Genomic DNA, 7,672 nt, shown 5'->3' on the forward strand with positions numbered 1-7,672 from the left:
AGGGGGAAAGGATCTTACATTGGATTTGGTAAAGATTTCTTGAATATGACACCAAAAACACAGGCAACAAGAGAATAAATAGATAAATTGGACTTCATTAAAATGTAAAATGTGAGGCAGAAAACACTGTCAAAAGACATACCCACAGAATGGGAGAAAATATTTAAATGCATATAGCTAATAAAGGTCTAGTAACCAGAATAAATAAAGAACCCTTACAATTCAACAACGAAAAGGCAAAAAATCCAATTTTTAAATGGGCAAAGGACTTGAATAGACAGTTCTCAAGCACAGGAAAAGATGTGTAATGTCATTAGGAAAATGTAAATGAAAACCACAATGAAATACCACTTCAGACCCACTATGAGGGAAATAATGAAAAAAAAAATGAAAAAAAAAAACCATTGGTGTGGATGTGGAGAAATCTGGACCCTCTTACATCGCCGGTGGGAATGTCAATGGCGAAGCTGATGTAAAAAACAGTTTGACAGTTCCCCAAAAGGTGAACATAAAATCACCGCATGACCACACGTTCCCATTCTTAGGTATATACCCCAAGTAATTGAAAACAAATACTTGTACAATATTATCCAGCATTATTCACAATGGCCAAAAGGGGGAGACAACCTAAATTCCATCAATTGATGAAGGGATAACAAAACGTGGTCTATCCGTACACTGGAATATTATTCAGCCATCAAAAGGGAATGAACTGGGGGCGTCTGGGTGGCTCCATCAGTGATTGGCTCTTGATCTCGGCTCAGGTCTTGATCTCAGAATCATGAGTTCAAGTGCCAGGATGTGCTCTTGTGCTGGGTGCAGAGCCTAGTTTAAAAAAAAAAAAAAAAGAGGGAATGAACTGCTGATACATGCTACAACATGGATAAATCTGATAAAACATTCTGTTGAGGAAAACAGCCAGACACAAAAGAGCATATATGGAATGATTCCATTTTAATAAAATATCCAGAATAAGTGACAGAGACAGAAAGCAGATTAGTGGCTGCAAGGCCTGAGGGGAGGACGGGATGGGGAGTGACTGCTAATGGGGTAGGGTTTCCTTTTCAGGTGATGAAAATGTTCTGGAACTGAACAGTGGTGATGGCGGACCCCTCAGAAGCCCTCAGCTGGGACGAACGGCCCAGCCAGGGGAGAGACAAGGACTGCTCGGGCCTCTGAGTCAGTGGACTGATGTCAGTTACCTTCGCCATGGGACCATCTTCCTCCAACACTGTGGAGTATGGCCCACCATGCGGCTTGCGCTTAGAAAAATTGCAGTGCATTTTTCTAAACCTATGTAAGTGCAAACAGCTTGTCTATTATCTTTGTAAATAAATATCTTTGTATCTTCACAGCACCTAGGAAACGCCTTAAACCATAGGTGCCCAGTATAAGTTTGTTCTTTTCCAGGATTTAGATCTTATCATCCCCCACCCTCACGGAGGGATAAAAACCAGCAACCAGCATATGGGGTGAAGCAAAAAACTGCCGTTCGTACATCTGTGCACCCAACGTTCGTCAAACACGCAGTACATACTAGGCTCTGTGGGCGGGTAGAGCTGGAACGATGTCTCCGTGCATTTATCAGGGTCCAATTAGGAGACAGAAGCCACACCATCATTGGAATACAGAACGTTTAATACAAAGGATTACTGACAAAGGATGGGTGTAACAAGGGATTCACTAAAGAGACGTAAAGATAATTCTAAGCAACATAGGGTAGCAGAATGAGGAGCAGCCTCTGGCCCCAGGGCAGAGATGGAGCACCCAAGGGAGAGCCCACCACCCTGTCCACCGGAGCCAGGGCGGAGATCCAGACCTCGCTGGATGGGGCATGGCCGCGGTATGCCTCCTGGCAGAGGAATGGGGTGCCAGCAGGGCTTGCTGGAAAATCCACCCTCTGGAGTGTTGGGAACGCCGCACACAGGGGGGCGCCATGCCTCAGAACTTGCAGAAAGGTATCTAGAAGGTGCCTGGGGAAAGTTGTCACCTGTGTGTGTGTGTGTGTGTGTGTGTGTGCGCGTGTGCGTGCTGTATGTGCATGTGCGTGTGTGTGAGAGTTATATGGGATAAGATGGCGTCAGAGAGTATCTTTCTGATAAAATGACATTTGAGCAGAGACCTCAAAGAAGCAAGGTAATGACAATGTAGGTATTGGGTGGGCGGGAAATAGCAACTGACGAGGCCCCAAAGCCGACCTGGCTGATGCATTCAAGGAACTGCGAGTAGCCAGGGGTGGGGTGGGGGTGGGGGTGGGGGGGGCCTGGAGCTGGGGAGAGAGCAAGGAGAGAAGGTAGGAGATGTGCTCAGAGATGACATAGGACCTCGAGACCAACACGGCAACGTTAACTTTCGTTCTGGGTAAAACATGTGCATTTCAAAATAATAAACTCACAAGTGTGTGTAAGGGATTATGGGAGTCTGGAAGCAGGAAAGATCGGCTCTGACTTGGGTGGGGGCTGAGAGGAGCAGGAGATTCGAGAAAGAGTGTCCATAAGCCAGGAGGGAAGACAGCTGGTTGGAGAGGCCTCCCCCAGCCCCTGGAGCAGGAGCTGCCTGCCTTGTCCACTGCAGGCATGCATCAGGGAGATGAGATGCAGATCAGTGCCTCCTGATAGAACTTTCTGTGATGTTTGGAGCTGATCTCTGTCTGCATTGTCCAGTATGATAGCCACTAGCCACTAGGGCTTTTGAGCGCTAGAAAGGTGCCTAGTGGGACTGAGACACTGAATTTTTAAAATTTGGTTTACATTTACACTTCAATTGCCGCAAGAGACTAGCAGCTACCACGCTGAAGATTGCATGTCCGTGTTGCTTACATGCTCCGCATAAACCGATTCAGCCTCAAGTGAATAGAACTCACCTGGGCGCTAAATAAAGCAAGTAGGACCTTGCCTTGCTGACCGCCTCCCCATGCCCCGCCCTGCTGTTTGGTCTGGGCCACACCGAAACTCTCAAGGTCAGCTCATCACCACATCTCATTCTGAGTTAGCAGTCGAGAGATATTTCCATTCTACTAAAAAAAAAAAAAAAATGTTCTCTTTTTACACATAAACCTTGTTCTTTGCCTGCTAGGTTAGTCTCCCAAACATCTGCTCCTCTTATAATAGGAGTGGGAAGGAGCTGGTCAGAACGAAACCCCACGGCCACAGCAGATGGTCTCATCTGACATTAACACCTACCTTTCCTACCGAGAGCCAAGAATATTCAGGTTGCTAATTTGAACCCAAACAGTGAAGTTCTCTCCCTCTCTCCTTTTTGGGTTCTTATTCTGTAATTTCAGTTTTCAAAAACAAAACCCTTCTGTATGCAAAGTTCTTAGGATGGTTGTGGTCTCCAGTGTGTTCCTTGTCAAACAAATGCATTCTGCTTGTGGTTTTAGAGTTTCATAATCATGCCATGTAGGAGTTGTGCTGTGCAGGTTTGAAGGAAGGCTGGCGCAAGGCTGTACGTGAAGGGGATCGGATATGGAGCATTTTTTTTTAAATTTTTTTTGAATGTTTATTTTTGAGAGAGAGAGAGAGAGAGAGAGAGAGAGAGTAAATGGGGGAGGGGCATAGAGAGAGGGAGACACAGAAACAGAAGCAGGCTCCAGGCTCCAAGCTGTCAGCACAGAGCCCGACGCGGGGCTTGAACTCATGAGCTGTGAACTCATGAGCTGTGAGATCATGACCTGAACCGAAGCCGGATGCTCAAACGACTGAACCACCCAGGCGCCCCTGGAGCATTTTCGATGAGCGACCAGTGTGAACCAGAGCTCCTCAGTATCAGCACTACTGACATTTTGGGCCAGGTCATTCTTTGTTGTGGGGCTGTTGTGTGCATTGTAGGATGTTTGGCAGTGTCCCTGGCCTCTACCCACTAGATGCCAGTGGACGCCTGTTCCCTGCCCACCACACCACCATTGAGACAGCAGTGTCCCCAGACATTGTCCCAGGTTCCCTGGGAAGAGGCAGAAAAGCCTGGGTTGAGAACCGCTGGTATAGATAAAACCTGGATGGGGAGAGGGACGTCGAAGACCTCCAAAGTCACCACCCCCCACCTTGGGGATGAAACCGTTAACGCAATGGACCCCCAGCAAGTGAGCTTTTCTGTGTCTCTCAACATAGACGGTGTTGCTTTTGGGTTTCTAAGCTTTAAACAGGAAGAGTACGTTCTGTAAGGTACACGTGCCAGATTCTTTTTTTTTTTTTTTTTTTTGCCAGATTCTTCATCCATTGTGTCTTAAGTGTCAGGCACTGGGGATGTGGCAATGAATAAACAGATTCATTAATTCACTCAACAAATATTTATTGCCTACTATGTGTCAGGCATCGTTCTAGGCACTTGATGTATTAGAGTACTCCAGAGAAACAGAATTATGTATATAAGAAAAAATATATATATTTACATATGCCGTATGTAATATCATAGCATGTTTGCAAATTCCGTATATCGTACTATATTTACAATTCATTCTGCTTTTCGTTTTGGATTTCACTCTCCACTTGAGTCCTGCAGTTGGTCTCAGGCAGTTAGCCTCTGCTGGCTCTGGCCGAAACAATTACAAGCATACACACACACACACACACACACACACACACACAGTCAATATATATGGCTATATATGTACATATATAGTTCTGTTTCTCTGGAGAACTCTGAAGAGATATATGATATGCATAGAGATGCAATGAACCTAGAATATCCAAAACAACTTTGAAAAAAGAATTAAGTTGGGGAGCCAACACCAGCTGTTTTAAGCTAGTGTTAAAGCTATATAGTAAAGTAATGGCATGCATAGTATAGTATAGGATAGTAAAGTTATTTCTAGAACATAGTAGTACCATATATAGCTATGTGGTGTTGGTGTACAGGTTGACAATGGAACAGAGATCAATAGAATAGTTAACAGTAATATACCACATATAAAGAGTAACCCAAAATCATAAGCTTAAGTGTAAAACCAAAAGTATACAACTTCTAAAAGAAAATGTATGAGAAAACCCTGGTTAGGCAAAGATTTCTTAGATATGATACCAAAAGTATAATCCATAAAAGAAAAAAATGGATCAAGTGACTTCATTCAGATTAAACTCTTCTGCTCTTCCATAGATGCTGCTAAGAGAGTGAAAATACAAGCCACAGACTGGGAGAAAATATTTGCACTACTTATGTGATAAAGGACTAGTATCAGAAGGTATGAAGAATGCTCCAAAACCCAACAAGAAAAAGAACAACTCAATTTTTTAAAAATGGGCGAGGGACACCTGGGTTATTTAGTCAATTAAGGGTCTGACTCTTGATTTCAGCTCTGGTCATGATCCCAAGGTCGTGGGATTGAGCCCTGTGTTGGGATCTGTGCTGGGCAGGGAGCCTGGTTGAGATTCTCTTGAGATCTCTTGCGGTCTCTCCGCTCTGTCCCTCCCCTACTCATGCACAGGCACACTTTTTCTCAAAAAGAAAAAAGAAACACCAAAAAAAAAAAATGGGCAAAACATGTGAACAGACACTTCCAAGGTATATGTGTATATACAGATGGCCAATAAGCTCATGAGAAGATGCTCAACACCATTAGCGATCAGAGAAATAAAAATTACAGAAAACCATAACGAAATAAGCATGTCGCACCTATTAGAATGGCTAACATTAAAAAGACTGACCAACACCAAGTGTTGATGAGGATGCTACTGAAACTTTCAGAGCTACTGAAACTCATTCCCTGCTGGTCAGAATGTAGACTGTAAGGCCATTTTTGTTATTAATTTGGTAGGTTTTTGAAATTTTAAACACATACCTATGACACAGATTCAGAAATTACTAGACGCTTACCCAAGGGAAATGAAATACATCCATACAAATGTGTACCTGAATGCTTACGGCATATACCAGCTCTGTTGGGGAATTGGAAAAAACTGGAAACAACCGAGATGTCCATCACCAGGTGAATGGACGTGTCCATACAAAGGAGTATTACTCAGCAATGAAAAGGAGCGAGCGTGTCCTGGAAGGGGTGTGTTCTCCAGAACCCTGGGGCCAGGGTTATAGAGACGGAAGAGCTAGGCCCCTCAACCCTTCCCATGGCTCCCATCTCACTCCGGAAAAAACGACTTCTGCACAATGACCAGACCCTCCACACTGTTCCCTCAGCTGCCTCCCCTCCTCCTGCTCTCCCCTCACTCCCTGCGCTCCAGCCACACTGGCTTTGCTGCTGTTCCTCAGACTCGCTGGGCCTGTTCCCTTTGCCTGGAATACTCTTCCATGGAGAACCACACGGCTCCCTTTTCCTCCTCCTTCAGGTATTTATTTATTTATTTTAAATGTTCTTAAAAAATTTTTTTTAATGTTTATTTATTTTTGAGAGAGTGAGAGAGAGCACAAGCAGGGGAGGGGCAGAGAGAGAGGGGGAACCGAGGATCCCAAACGGGCTCCGTGCTGACAGCAGACAGCCCGATGCAGGGCTGGAACCCATGAACAGCGAGATCAGGACCTGAGCTGAAGTCGGACGCTCAACCACCTGAGTCACCCAGGTGCCCCCAGGTCTTTACTTAAATGTTACTTTGCACCTATGGGACACTAAAGACCTCCAGGTCCTAATTCCTGGGCCCCGCGAATATTCCCTCATCTGACAAAGGGACTTTGCAGATGTGGCTGAGGTAAGGATCTTGAGATGGGGAGAGGATCCTGGACTATGGGTGGGGGGGGGGCTCAGTGTAACCTCAAGAGTCCTATGAGAGGGAGGTGGAGGGAGGGCTGCCATAGAAGAGGCAGGTATGGCTTTGAAGAGGAGGGAAGGGGGGCACCTGAGTGGCTCAGTTGGTTAAGTGTCTGACTTCAGCTCAGGTCATGATCTCGTGGTTCCCGGTTCAAGCCCACTTTAGGCTCTGTGCTGACAGCTCAGAGTCTGGAGCCTGCTTTGGATTCTGTGTCTCCCTCTCTCTCTCTGCCCCTCCCCTGCTCCCACTCTGTCTGTCTCTCTCTTAAAAAAAAATGAACATTAAAAATTTTAAAAAGAAAGAAAGAAGGTGGAGGGAGGGGCCACGAGCCAAGGGACGCCAGGAGCGCAATTCTGGAAGCTGAGAGTGGCCATGCATGGATTCTCCCCTGGAGGTTCCGGAAGGAGCCAGCCTCCCCTCACCTTGACGTTAGCCCAGCAAGACTGATTTGGGACTTCTGACCTTCAAAATTATAAATGGGGGAATGAACAAATGAGGGAATAAATGTGCGTTGTTTCAAGTCACCGGTTCGTGGCACTTTCTTTACCCTGGCAGCCGTAGGAAACTAGTCCACTATCTTCCTTGACATTTCGGTCCCCATGCCTGGAACTCCTGTCTTCCTTCCTTGCTCCATATGCTCCCTCGTGGCCCTGATCAGGCTATAAATTTTACTTATCTTACGTCTTGTGTGTGTCTCCCATAGACTCCAAGGACGCAGGGGTACTTTGTTCTATCCGTGCTGTATTCCCACAACTTGGGATGTAGGAGGGCTCAGCAAACTACGTGTAGAAACGCAGCAGTGGAACAAGTATGTACAAGATCTTCATATTCAGAACAGCACAGGAAATAATTTAACAGCAGCCACACGGGCCTTGTTTACGACTGGTCGAGTTTGCTCCATGTTTCCCTTTTCTAAGCCACAAGGCACCGCACATACGGTCTCAGTCCCCTTTGACCGGATCCACCAGTGCCGTCCC

This window comes from Panthera leo, chromosome E1 (genome assembly GCF_018350215.1).
Source record: "Panthera leo isolate Ple1 chromosome E1, P.leo_Ple1_pat1.1, whole genome shotgun sequence".
Classification (NCBI taxonomy): Eukaryota; Metazoa; Chordata; class Mammalia; order Carnivora; family Felidae; genus Panthera; species Panthera leo.